Below are 14821 nucleotides of genomic sequence, written 5' to 3'. Positions count from 1 at the left end.
GACCAAAACTAAAAAACTACAATAAAAAAATAATCGCATATCACTTGACACTGGGAATTAATTGAATGTTAAAATTCGAAGTTTAAACGATAAAGGCTATTTAGTCTAAGGTATCATCAATGACTGTAATGGCCCTGTTTGGAGTCAACACTTACTGAGTTAAATGTCATTAACTAAGGTAAAAAACAAAACAAAAACCCAAAACGTAATTGCGCAAGTGCAGTCATCCCAGTACTGAACAGATACCCTTTGATGTCATCATTCCTTGAAGCTTATTGGATATCATGACTTACCAACGTTAAATGGCCATGAGATATGTTAATATCCCCTTTTTCTGTGTTCAGAGCTTACCAAAGCAATAGCAAACCTTGCAAAACCATGAAAGAAACCACACATATATGCGACATGGATTCGGGTTCTTAACTCTGATAAAACTCCGGGTGGATCCAGTGAAATTATTGCACCTGCTCCAGAAGGGAATTCTGCGGGGAGAAAAAAGAGTCAGTGTGTGAAATTGGATATTTTGAAGCGGCAGAGGGGAGGAAGAATCTCCCCAGTGCGCGCCTCTGGGTACCCTCCTACCACCGACATCAAAAGAAGCGAGCCGGTCGGTCAGATATAACGCTTGATGAACAGAACACAGACCGAAGATGACAAGAGAGAAGTTTACAAGGAGGTTTTACACGACATAAGAGATTTTATTCACCACCAGCGACAACACAGTCTCCCTCTCGTCCCAGCGTGTCCAAGCACTGACTGTCGGACCGATGCGTTTTACGCATATCCTTTTCAGGTATGTCGATTCGGTCTCTCGGTAGGTTTCCAAGCCTTCGTGTTGTACAAATACTGACATTCAAGTCAAAGGAATACTGTTTAGCCTTCTCTAAATTATCACGGTCCCACGTGAACCTGAAAGGCGCAATAACCTCTGACGACATCCCCTCAGCTGATAAGTTCAACATCATTTCCCTTGAAGAAGTTTAATTTTAATATTACAGTATAATGTAGAGTTTGGGGCATTAGCTTACAGTGTCAAATTTTTTTTTTTTTGACTTTGAATTTATATCAGCCACCGATTACTATCTCGGCCATTGCGGATGTTTTAGATATTCAGTTTTATTTTTCAATTTTCTTTCTGTTGTGAATTTGACGGCCCATTAACACAGAAGTTATTTATCTTCACAGGTTGTGGTCACGCGTGCGTGTGCGCGCTTGCATTCGTTCGTTTAGGGAGGCAAGTGGGGGGCTAGGAGGTCTGCCACCAGACGCTGAAACGACATTAAATCACTGGGCCATAGAGCTTTCAGAAACTGACCGAGTAAGCTGGAGTGTGAGGGATAGCTCCTCACTTGGTGCGCGAGTAAATCTCCACTTTATCAGGGTCCGGCAGGCAGGCGCCTCCACGCAAGAATGAAATGTTCAAGTCGGTGCCTTCCGCGTAAAGTGTAGTCCACGGATAAAGGGATTCTCCTCTCACTGCAGGACTAAATTGACTCGCGAGTCCGAGGGAGAGTCAGACTGGGCGACACAAAGACAGTCAGAGAGGTTGATATGGTGCTATAAAGTACGACTACATCCTCATCCCCTCTTTACAGGCGTGCAGCAGAAATAAAATTGGACCTGGACGGGGATGGGAAGGTAGGCATTTTGCTTTCATTTTCACTAACACTGAAATGTAGCAGTAAATTGGCAGAGATGAATGTTGCTGCTGTGATGAGCCAAATAAATTCAGCTTGAACGATCAAAGACTTGTGGAATACTTCTCCCCTGACCTGAACAGTAACAATTTTCCTGCAGGGCACAGGAAACCTGAAGCCTATAGAGACTGATCACATAACTGCCAGGCAGTATTGTGGTGTTAGCAAGTCTCTGAAGGCGGTGTGAAAGTGAGGACATTTATATTTGCAGGAGAACATTAGAAAACATATTGCCGGCAGCTTTTCAGCACACATTTTTGCAGACTGTTAGAATTAGTTTCACCAGAAGGTAGTTGAAATTGTCTGTGCTCTGCTGACTCACAGAGGATGGAACCTGCAGCCCTGACGGCACTGATGCTCTACTCGTTGAGCCATGTAGAACCACACCTGTCTCCGTAATGCAGTGGTGAGGCAGGTCTGGTGCCAGAGGGACTTTTCTTCCACGTATGGACCTCGCAGTGGGGAGCAGAGACACCCCTCAAAGTGTTCTGTCAGCATCTGCAGGGAAACGCCAATCCGAGCAGCAGCAGCAGCATCGGCATGAGCTATCGAGCCAGCTATCGCTTCTGAAATGCAACACCAACTCCAATAGTGCTGAGATAGCTCAAGAGAAAAGGCACAATGCGCTGTGCTACTGTAAATGCACGTGTGCTTAAAATGCATGCACATGTCAGCTACAGAGTGGTCACAACTCAAGAGTCTACTTTAAGCAGTTTCCCCCTACACAGTGATGCATATTACTGATATTAATTGGTCTGCAGTTGTTATATGAGGGCATTCCCCTGCAGACATTTGACTAAACATGTCTCAAGCTGGAATTCTGCTGACTTGAACAGCCCATTCAGTAACAAGGCTAATTATATACTTGAATTAAAAATTAATAGTGTTAAGGTCACTCAGAGAGTCAGTTTGTATGCTGCATCCTTATAACTGGCTGCGTTTGTTTAAATGTTCTGTGTGCAGTCATCTTGTCAGTGCAGTCTTGTTAAAACTGAGCTTATTTGCTACTTTTTAATCAGCAAGTGCTTCTGGTTTTCTCTTTTTGTATCAGTGCAAACACGGATGCGCGTGCATGTGCAGGCAGACCCTGTCTTCGAGTTATGGAAGCATTTCCTTTGTAAATGCATCGTTCAGAGTGTGAGCTCTTCAAACACACCCAGCTTGTGATGCATTTAATCGCAATCCACAGTGTAGATGAATAGTCTGTAGAAAAACAGAGCGAGAGAAAAAGAAGATCAAGGTCACAGCCTCACTTGCTCAAGAATTTGGTTTGAACGCAAGTTGGATGTTGTTGGTGCTTTTCTGGGAATTATCACACACTCGCACACACATTACTTCAAGGATGGCAGCTCATTCGGCTTCATTTACAATCAATAGTCTGGTGGCTTTGAAATGCTATTTCATAAAGCTGCTTTGAAATGAAAAAATTAAGTTTTTTTTGAAGTGATTATTTCCTCCGCTGAGATTATTTGTGAAGAAGGCTGAGTCACTTAACTGTTACTGGAAGCTGCACTTGTACAGGCCAACAGACTTTCTTCTTGTGCTATTTTCAACCAACCTTCTCATCGCTTATACTACGCTTGTAGACGGGAAAACCTAAAAGGAGGTGATCTGGTTATCTGACCTTGTTACATATTCCTCTTTTATCAACTTTTTTTTTAAAACATTGCCTTACAGCATAATCATTTATTGATGTCCATTTTTAGACAATGAGAGCATGTGTGCTTTCTGTGTACAAGCCAGAGGCAGAACATCATTGTAAGTGTGTGCATGCATGTGTATATTTGTATGTGTTTGTGTATATAAGCGCTGTGGCTGGTGTGTGTGTTTGTTTGTGAGCCAAAGCTGCTGGTACAGAATACTGCACCATGCAAATCTGGTTGAGGAGAACAAAGATGTTCTACAAACACTGTTTGTTTGAATCGGGACGATCCCAGCATCCAGAACCCGAGAGAACAGTGGCTCATTCACACAACATCAAGAGAAGGGACCCAGAGCAGGGACCAGCTAAGGTCTTTTTATAAAGGTTGTGTATCCCTAGAGAATAACAAGGAGAGGAAAAGTGAGGAATAGAAAAGCCTTCGTCCATTATGTGCTGTTCATAATAAAAGGGATTTGTAGCCAGTTTCTCTTCAAAGACATGCCTGGAAAAACACTAAAATCCTTCTTCTAGGTAAACAAAACTTCCCTGGTAAAATGATAATCATTTAAACCTCTTTACATATTACCAAACATGTTGCCTTTTAATATGTTTAATTTTAATTTTAATATGTTAATATGTTTGCAAATACACAATAGTCCCAAAAGTATTCACTCATCTGCAGATGTACTTGAGTGACATCCCATTCTTTGTCCATTGGGTTTAATATATTGGGCCAAGTTTTGCAGTTATAATAGCTTCGACTCTTCTGGAAAGACTTTCCACAAGGTTGTGGAGTGTGCTCATAGGAATTTGTTATCATTCACTCAGAATGACATTTGCGAGGTCAGACACTGATGTTGGATGAGAAGGCCTGGCTTGCAGTCTCCTCCCTAATTCATCTCAAAGGTGGTCTGTTGGGTTGAGGTCAGGACTCTGTGCAGGCCAGGCAAGTTTTTCTACACCAAATTAACTCCTTCTTGTCTTTATCTCGATTTGTGCACTGGCACACAGTCATGTTGGAACAGGAAGGGGCCATCCCAGAACTGTTCCCACAAACTTGGGAGCATGAAATTGTCGCTGGAGGATTAAGAGTTCCTTTCACTGGAAGTTAAGGGGTTGAGCCCAACTTCTTAAAAAGAAACCCACACCATAATGCCCCCTCCACCAAACTTTACACTTGGCACAATGGAATTAGACAAGCACCGTTTTCATGGCAACCGCCAAACCCAGACTCATCCATCAGATTGCCAGACGGAGAAGCGTAATTCGTCACTCCAGAGAAAACTTCCCCACTGTTCCGAGTCCAGTGGCAGCGTGCCATGGGAACCCATTCCATGAAGTTCTATACGCACTGTTCTTCAGCTAATCTGAAGGAGGTCTGCCACCAGTTGGTGACCTCACACACACTATGCGCCTCAGCATCTGCTGACCCTGCTCTGTGATTTTTACATACCCTACTGCTTCATGACTGAGTTGCTGTCTTGACCAATAACTTCTACTTTGTTTAAATAACACTAACTGTGGAATATTTAGTGGCTTTATATTATTTTGAATATTTCGATATTTCAGGAATGGATTTGAAGCACATGTGGCATCCTACAAGAGTTAACAGAGTACCACACTGGAATTAACTGAGCTCCTGAGAGCAATTCATCCTTTCAAATATGTTTGTAGAATCAGTCTGCAACGCTTGGTGCCTGATTTTATGCACCATGGAAGTCACTGGATGGGTGAGTGAACACTTTTGGCGATATAGTGTTTTATTTCAGCTTAGAAACTAAAGTAGCTTTGCTTGATTGAGAGTTCAGAATAAGCCTTACTGATGTTATACTGAGCTTTACTGCAGCCCCTATGTTCATCTGCCTGAAACAAGCTGTTTTAGCTTCTCTCTGTTTGGGAAAATTGTCTTTGGCTAGATGCCCCTTGTAAACAGAAGGTGGATGGAGCTGCTGTGGTCACAGAAGGAATATCCCTTTTTGAACCAGCCCTCATTTCTTTGCCTTTTCCTTCATTTTTCAAGAAGCTCCACTTTCTGGTAGTTTTTTTAAAGTGGTCTTCAGCAACAGTTTTCACCAGGCTTTCTGACGGTCTTTCACATTGGTTGTTTTGTGAAAGACCTTCAGTTATTTTTTGTTGGTCTGTTAAGCCATTTAACACTGATCTAACACTGATCTATTAATCATTCAAGCATATATAATGCTCCTAACTCAAGGGATGAACAAGTGTTGTATGAGCACATCAACATTCAGCAAAGAATCAACTTCATATTTGATCTTAAGGCACTTTGTTACACATCATTTGTTGACAGTCTCTTTACGTGAAAAATGTCTAAGTTAAAACAGTTTTGATGGGCACAAAGTTGTGTTTTTGTCCAAGCAAAGTAAGAAAAAAATCCAGCAAAAACCAGACACAGGACTTGAGAGTTACACCTAGACCTTCAATTGATCCATGTGAGGGACCAAGCAGCCAAGGCATAGAGGACACAGAAAAACTTTTCTTCAAAATGGGTTTTCTATATTTTAACCCTCGAAAACAGTTCAAAAAGACAAAATTCTAAAATATAATTAGTGGGCCCATAAAAGAGGTCAACTAAATATAACTCTGCAAAAAGTAATTTCCAGAAACTTAAACAAACAAAGTGGGCAACTTAGCTCACAAACTGACCTAATTACAAAGACACAAGAGGGTAGGTTTTATAGTGGTTCGGCCAAACCCTATTACACACAATAGGGGGAAACAAAAATAAATACTAATACTAACTAAGCACAGAATAACAGAAGTAAACCTAAAACACCCCTGTTTCTGATAAGCACATGGTTGGTCCTGCTGAGGAGGCATTTTGTTCTTAAAGTCCTCAGCCACACCTTTTGCCCAGACAGGAAACAGCCACCATCCCAAACCAGGTAACTCAAAGAAAGAGAAACATAATTAATATAACAGAAAACATTTATAGAAAAACCACACAATGCTACTATCCGTGCGCTTCATAATATCAGTGTAAGGTTCAAGTAAAATAATGAATTATATTAGTGAAGCAACTGCAAACCAAACTAATAAAGTGAACGAATGGACTCGTTTTACCTATGTGTGGCTGATGTCATCACAATCCATCTACTGTTCAGTAAAGCCTCATTAGAAATAGTCGCAGTGGAAGGGTGGCTTCCAACAAGCCATTCTTAATGAAGGGAAATAGGAAGAAAAGGCTGAGGTATGTCAAACAATACAAGAACTGGGCTGTAAATCAGTGGGAACAGGTCTGATGGAGTAATGAATCCAAATGTAAGATTTCTGATTTGTCAGCTGTCTGTAAACATCGTGGATGCTCTGTCAGGGTTTGGGGCTGTATGCCAGCCAGTGGTGTTGGAGATCTTGTCAAAACCAGTGGCATTATGAAGAGAGAACAGTGCCATCAGATTTTAATCCACTATGTAATACCATCTGGAAAGCAACTGATTGGCAACAGTTTCATTTTTCAGCATGACAATGATCCCAAATGTACTGCTAGTGCAGTAAAAGCATATCTGGATAGAAAAACACAGAATGGAACACTATCAGTCATGGATGTTTGCATGTTTGAAGAAATTGCTGCGCGTTCTCCTCATTTTTCCTAGCAAGATAAAAAGAAATGAGGGTTGGTTCTATACTTTTTTTTTTTTTTTTACATATGAAAGGAAAAGCAGAATAGTACCACTTTGTATGTACATGGTGTGATATCTTATGAAAACATCACACGTCTCTTATTTCTTTTTTCTTTTACCTTTGGCTGTGCTGTGTCATATTCAGAGTGGTTTTCAGTGTGTTTTTTTTCTCTTTTAAGTCAAAGCCTAGATAAGCAAAGGGTGGTTGAAGAGCCAGTCTACATTCTCAAGGTCCTCACGCATACAGACACAGTTGTACATGTACACAGGCATGTTACACATGCACATAAGGGAATCTGTGCTACACTGTGGACTCAGTGATGATGACCTTGATATTAAACAGACTGGGTAATTGACATTTTTAATCTGATATCTGTATCAGAATTTTTTCAGCTATGCCCTGACTTTTTTTTCTTGTTATAAGCAAGTTTATACAGCAATTTTGTTAATGAGCATAAACCGTCTATTGAGCAGGGGCAAGAAAGGGGCACTAGCATTATGTAAATTAGGATATCGAGTATGCAGATTTTCCTCGTACCGTTTCCTCATGATCTTCCGGCAAGGATTCTGTCTCCCTATCAGAGAGTGATCAGAATAGCCAGACCATTGTTAGCACTGGCACAATACAGCATTGTAGAGCATCCTTTTGTGTGAATCGTTCAATAGTGTAGGATCTTTTCCAATGGCGAGGTTTTGGTGAAGGGATAGACGACGCTCGGCGCGATCATTGTTCTGTTTATGGAGAATAAATGGCACTTATTACCTATAATCAATATTTCACCTACAATTCCAAATAACTGCACTGTGTCTGCAGGATTTTTGTCTGGCAAAGTCATTTCAGTAGTGTCAGAACCCATTGTTGCTGCCGTAATGAAAGGCAATTCACGTAAATGATTAAATGTAGAATCAGGGTGGCTTCTTTCTCACCAAAGCCAAGTTGCCTTGGGCAGTTTCCAGTAGTATGTCAACCATTATTAGTCACCGTTTTTGTCATATGTCTTATTAATGCCCTGCAGTCTTGATTAGAAAAGGAGCTGGTGCCCAGTAATGCCATACATACTTGTAGGCAGTCAGATATTCATGAAAACACACTTAAAAAGGATTGTTCTCAAGTGTTAATGGAAGCCATTTTTGTCTTCCTAAAAAAATATCTGTGCAATTATATTTGACATCGTTACCTCTAAAACTTTCAAACTTCAAAACCTCTACCTCCCTCAAAATATTCAGAGTCCCAGTTGCATGGTATTCTACTTTTCTTCTTACATACTTTTTTATTCAGAATAGAAAAAAAGGTTAAATGAATTGAATTCTGCCCCTGGCTTTCTATTACTTTCTTTGCTTGCTTCGTCCTTCAGCTCCTTTCATGTGTCCTCTGAGTTCATCTCCCTGTAGTTTTGAATCTAGGTTGGACCCATTTTCATACGCGGAACTAGGCGAGGGAAAGATAATCGTGTAATTGCCAAACCATAGTGCATCACCAAAGCAGGAGCCTGGTGTAACCGGTGAGGCTGATGTAAGCATCTTTGAAAGGGTTAGGAGACCGGAGATTTAACCTGACAGGAAACACAGCACATCAGAAATTTAGAAGAAATATCATTGAAAAAAGGCTTCCCTTGATTATTTTTTGTTGTTTTGCCTGCTGACGCAGATATGAGGACATATCTGTGAAACTGTGACATTTTCAGACCTTTGTTTGTGTTACACGCCGCTTAGAGTTTGCTCAGGTTTGACCTTTTAATGCCTGTTACATGGCAGACTCCCAGAGAGAGAAGAGCAGAAAATGATCGAGAATATCTGGAGCTTGGGGGTAGTTTGGGAATTGATTGCATGCTTTCTGCCTTTCTGATGACAAACCACTTACCCATGAGACCAATACATGGAATAAATATTTGGTTTGCTGGCATGCATGTGTAATTCTTCCCCCTCAGTCACACCCAACAGATTAAATTTCTTTTCACTGTGCAATGCACAGCTAAAGTAATGATTACGTTTATTCCGAATGACGTGCGCCAATTCTACCACGGGGCGTCTATATAAGGACACCTCGCACAGATCTTTCTCTGTGGGCCCATGGCACTAGCAGTCATTAACCTTCTAGTCAGGCAATTTGGGGCAGAGGAGTGTTTCTCTTCCAGCAAGCTGGATGTGACTTGTAGACAGGAAGGCCAACATCTTCTTTACAAGGTGAAAAGGGACATTTTTATTGGCCGTTTGATAAATTCGGTGTCCGTGGTGTGGCACATCGTCCTTGTGCCTCTGTTTCTTGCTCTCATTTGCACTCCATTAGTATTTTCCTTCATTCTATTACTCCCATTCATTTTCCCCTCAGGTCACCGCTTTATTCTCTGGTCCCACCGCTCTCTATCGCCCTCCTCCTCTCATTTTCTCCCATCTGCTCCTTATGTCGCTCACACAGAATGGATTGTAACTGACTTTATCCCCAACCCCTACCCCACCCCCCACCCCGCCCCTTCCCCCAAATTTTCTTCCCCTGTGTCTCCTAGTCTTCCTCTCCACAGTGGATCAGCTGTTGCTGGCCAGAGCTGAAGGTGACTTGCTGGCTGGGCCAACGGCTGCAACACAGGACATGGGTCCTGCCTCTCCTCCCCGCTCGTGTCTTGTGTTGCAGCCAGTGGAGCTGCCTGTCTGCCCACTGATGACGCGTGAGCTCCGGGAGTGGATGGATCTTATCAGCCGTGGACCTGCCGACACAGCTCCCCATCTTACAGCTAGCTTGAGCCTAATCACTGTCATTCTGTGTAGTTATCCCATATCTAAATATGTTCTCTCCCACAGTTTAAAGCAAATAAACTACTTCAGCAGAAATGTTCCTCGTTGTGTTTGTCATGATAACAGTGGAGTGTTCTTTGCATCATAATGGGATGTCTCACCAAGCGTACAGCTGCAGTCCATTGAGAACAGCTCCCTGTTAACATTTGCACTGTGACATCTGAAGCAGAGCTAGAGCCATCAAGATGATTATACTTTTCAAACTATAAACACGAGGCAAGCCAAATAGCTTTTTATTAATCTGTGTCTCGCATCAAATGAAGCAGCACTTCTGGCATTTCCAGGGAAGAAATGTTATTATGAAGCAGTAGCTCTTGACAAGGTCAACAGTGGTGCTCCTCTATGCGAGACGGGCAGATGCTGTGGAGGCACGCACAGGGTGTCTGAGCCCCTTTAAATGCATCCTCTGTTCCCCACATGTAAATGAACAGTATAGCTGAAAATTAGATAGAGCAGAGACGACTCCAGAAGTGAGAGATAAAGAAGCAAAGGCAGCGGGAAAAGGACAGACATGCTGTACAGTGCCTCCTGCTACCAGATATATCCACTCACCTTGTGCTGTCACTCAGACTTGGTCAGCGTGTGTGTGTGTTTGTGGGATACAGAAAAATAGAGAGATAGCGGGGTGAAAGGAAGTGTTTGTGCACATCGGGTGTTCTGGGTTTCTGTGTGTGCAACTTTGTAATAATGGAAAGTGTGCGAGAGTGCGTGTGCTTCAGAGTAGACAGGGGGTGTCACCTGATTAGAATGTAAATCTGGACGCGGGTTCTTGCTGTTTTTCAATCTCCCCCCACACGGATTGTTTACCAGAGGGATTGAAAGGAGGCTGTGTGCTGAATGCTGCGCGAGCTGATATTGGCTGACTGTGTTTACCCTGCGTTCATACACGTCTCAGAAGTATACAGATTAAAAAATATATTTAACATACCTTCAATGACCTGATCATAAAGTAGCCTTAAAGGGAAATGACTCCTTATTTTCATTGCCCTGGGAACTTTTTTTTCTGCTTGGATTCACTGTTTATAGCTGACTAATTGAATGCAAATGAGCTCAGCACTCTCTTTCTGAAGACTAAATGAAAGAAAAGTTTAACATCCTGGAAAATATGCTCTGTAAAATATGAAAGCGCTGTTACAGCAGCTTCTAGCAGCAGCATGTCGGCTTCACTGAGCAACGGGGGGAAAACGGCAAATCTGACTTTAATTGTGAGAAGATTCACCTACCAGCAGCACTAAAAATGTGCAGTTTATATGTCTGTAAGTTTTGTTACATTGCTGAACTATTTCAAGTTTGGGAGTGACGTTTTCCTGCATGACTTGTTTGTTACCTGCCTTGGGTAAAAAATTGTTTGTATAGATTATATGAAGAAGATACGATATACTAATTTGTGAGCCTAAAGTTGTACTGGAATGTTTTTTTCCTCATCTTTGACTGAAAACACACAGTCTAAAGCACTAAAACACGACTGTAACCGAAAGCTAACGCTGAAGCCAGATAACCAAATGAAAAAAAGGAAAAACCTGCACACAAAGAAGAAGTAAGAGAGGCAGAAGAGCAGATCTGTTCTAACAGATTGCCAGGTCTTAAGGTTGGATTTGCTGTGCTACAGATTTTTCTACATCAGTATACTTTGTGTCTGCAATCAGCAGTTACAGCTTGAACGAGAGAGCTATTCCCCTCCCACTGTGGTCTAAACTCCCCATCCAACAGCCGACTTGGTATGGTAATGCCACAGCAACAATATCGAGTCAAGAAATGCATTCAGTTCGCAGCAGGAGAGATGGAGACGGGGTCTGAAAGCAGGATCAGGAGTTGAAAGGTCTTGTCACAGGTGTCTTATCACTTTGTGTTATATTAGATATTTGTGCAGTGGTAGGCACCCCTGGCTGAATGTCACGGCACCGGGTTAAGACACTGACATTTGATTGATGATGACATGAGGTGAAATAAAGCCAGGGTTGTGCTCAAAGTAAAAGAAAACAGAATTTGAGTGGGAGTGATAAAGTAAGAAAAAACGAGTTTCATCACATCTGCTGCGGCACAGCTCAGGTCATGCTAACGGTTGCTGTGTTGTTCATATTGTGATAAATATCAGCAAATTTAGCACGTGTTGACTGATATTTTGATGACAAAACTGTTTGGCAATCGCGATCTTTCACACTTGTGGTCGTGGCATCTATTATTTCAAAATGTCTAAGAATAATTCAGAGTGAATAAGAGATTTCCACTCGTTTTAGGGCGGAGCCTTTGGTTATCAAACCTGAGGCAAAGGCTCAGTCATTAAAGAAGTTAAAGAACTATTTGTGGCAAAGCAGATAAGATGACAAATATGCACAAAATTATTTCTGTCTCTTAATCACATAGAGTACTGAGCAGTACAGGAAACTGCTCAGTTATGTGAACTCATCATCAACGAATGTGGGTAAAACAGAAACTACAGTTTTATCTTTTTTGGTGATGTTGACCACATGTCCACTCTCAAGCTTTGTGCCATCACCCAAAAGTTAAATGTTACAGTCAATAAAAGATATATCAGTTTATAGCAATATCCAACCTGATTACAGACTACATCTGGACATAGACAGGTAACATCATTTTGACTTACAGTCACCTGGATCTGGAGTTGTACTGTGAACAAACTCCCGAAGCCCAATTCGACCAGAATAGGACTAGAAACTTTGACCAACATTTTCTTGGCTGGAAACTCACGATATCCCAGCAGACTGGTGGTTGAAAAGTTAATCTTTAGTGATTTAAGCTACATTAGCAAACGTTATTGATGCTATTTAGAGAACAAATAAACTTTAGAAGTCACAGCGACGTCCCCACATTATCAGAACAGTTTGAACTTTTGCTGTGTTTTGGTTAAATTGTGTTTTAAATCTGCACCACTGATTTGTGTTATGAAATTACCTCTTCGTCTTCTTTTGGCCGCAGCAACATTAGTCTTATTAGTCTATTAATGACAAGTCAGGCTGCTGAAGCGCCAACACCACTGTGTGAGCATCATGACATCAACAACACTGGACATTAAACCTCTTTTCATTCTATCCTGTACTGTTGTCAATAGACACGTTAGGAAAATATAACATTTAAAGACAATTTTGAAAAATATTTACAACATAAAAAACTTAAATTAATACTTGGGAATATTTTGTATTCAAAAGAAGCCTAAAAAGCTATTGGGGACTTTCAGCATCATCATGCAGTCCACATGTGTATTAAGCTCCTGTGCAGGGCCAAAAATCGCAAGGTAATATTCTAAGAGGTAAAATATTGAGCCGTACATGTACCAGTTTTGTGGGTTTTATCACAAAATAAACAGTAAGTTATCTATGCCTCCCTCTTATTTACTTCAGGTGAATTTCTGGTAATAAAAATGGCTATGTGCAGGAACACTGAATTGTAGGTATACTCCAAGTGATATAGTGATAATAATCATATAATCAATTATAGTGTGTTAAATATTGCCAAAGACAAAAGAGTGGACAACGAGGCCTCATAAAGTCAAGCTTGCTCACTGTGATAAAGCATTGCCAATACAGATCAGGCTCATTTACGAGATGGAGTATGTGGCCACGAAATCAATTCCTCAGTCTATTCCAGGAGCTGAAGATCCACACACACACACACACACACACACACACACACACACACACACACACACACACACACACACACACACACACACACACAAGGTCATAATGTGTTTTGTGTTTTGGTGCCCATTACAAAGGGTGAGAAAGCCAAAGGAGGAGAGGTGGGGAATAAAAAGCAATAAAAGGAGAGAAAACATACTGAAGAAAGGGCAGAGTGTGCAGCAGAGAGCTAGTCCTCTATTAATTATATGCTTCTGTTGTTACTTTACAAAATGTGAGACAGCCACAACTTGGGCTCCTTCAACCCTGGCGATACAGCTGAGCTACTTTTTTAGCTATAAGACACGTTTTACTTGTGACTGACAGCAGCCTGAATTAAAGGGAAGTTTTACATGATGGTATTGAGACCTGCCATCATGTATGGTTTTGAGACGGTTGCACTGACAAAGAGAGAGGTGGTGGAGCTGGAGTACAAGCAGGAGGAAAAGAGGAAGACCTCGGAGCAAGTTTGGACATGGAAAAGGCTGGTGTGACAGAGGAAGATGCAAGGGATAGGGTGAGATGGACACAAATGATCTGCTGTGGTGACCCCTAAAGGCAGAAGCTACTGCATTTACACCCAACATCCAAATTACTCTGGTGTTTTAGGACCTCTAAAATCGAGACTTCTAGAAATTTATGATGCAGACCCCCCAATTTCTTTTCTGACTGGTTCTTATGAGTCACCAGTACCAACATCAAGCAACATTAATGGCTAGACCTTAAATTTTAGATGATTGATTCTGTCTTCGTAGTTATTTTTTTCTCCATTCTCCATTTCTGGTGAAGCATAATCTTTCTGGTACGACTCTAAGATTCTTTTCATCATCTGAGTCAGGCAGTTTTCCAGTCGCCATGTTTTCCATAGCTATGACTGCCTTGTACTTGTGCACCCTTATCAGAGAAAATTCCTACATGCAACTGATCTGCTACCTGTTTACATGGGCAACAAGGTGGTTACCGTGCTGTACTTAGAGGCCTGTTAACATAGGCTTGGGATTATTTCTGGAATAGTAAACGGTTTGTCTGGGCAAAGATCAGTTTCATCTTAAAGCACCATTTTTGTTGTCGAAAACAACAACAAATTAGTGCGGACGCTTCTCGAGCTTTTAGAACAATGTGCCAACACTCGCTGGGGAGATGACACAGGAGGGAGTCTTTCAGAGAAACTTAGCATTGATAAGAGGTTCTAAAGAGACACTGTAAAGTAGAGAGAGAGTACGGGAAGAGGAAACTAACTATTAAAGCAGAGACATTAGAGTGAGAGATGGTAGGAAAGGGACAAAAAGATTGGCAGCTGAGAGAGATAAAGACAGACAAGCAGAAAGGGGAAAGTAAATGAAGGGAAAGAGAGTGGCAAAACAGAGATAGTGAGTGGCAAGGAAGGAAAGGCAGCAGGCCTAGATAAGCAGTGAA

General features: G+C 41.5%; 1 long non-coding RNA gene across 2 annotated transcripts; it reads left to right on the top strand.

Annotated features, from left to right (window-relative positions):
- The first annotated feature begins 23 nt into the window (after positions 1-23).
- On the top strand, positions 24-9803 carry LOC121815239. 2 transcript variants are annotated; one of them, XR_006054926.1, is made up of 2 exons: positions 24-1638; positions 9482-9803. It is a non-coding gene; the product is annotated as an uncharacterized LOC121815239 (long non-coding RNA). The 2 variants fall into 2 exon arrangements; XR_006054927.1 differs by lacking the exon at positions 9482-9803 and adding an exon at positions 2022-6998.
- The last annotated feature ends 5018 nt before the right edge of the window (positions 9804-14821 follow it).

The sequence above is a fragment of the Haplochromis burtoni genome, unplaced genomic scaffold, assembly GCF_018398535.1.
Source record: "Haplochromis burtoni strain Fernald_Lab_line unplaced genomic scaffold, NCSU_Asbu1 Contig_163, whole genome shotgun sequence".
Classification (NCBI taxonomy): Eukaryota; Metazoa; Chordata; class Actinopteri; order Cichliformes; family Cichlidae; genus Haplochromis; species Haplochromis burtoni.
Note: the sequence above shows the minus strand (reverse complement) of the source record. Positions and strands in the feature narration are given on the sequence as shown.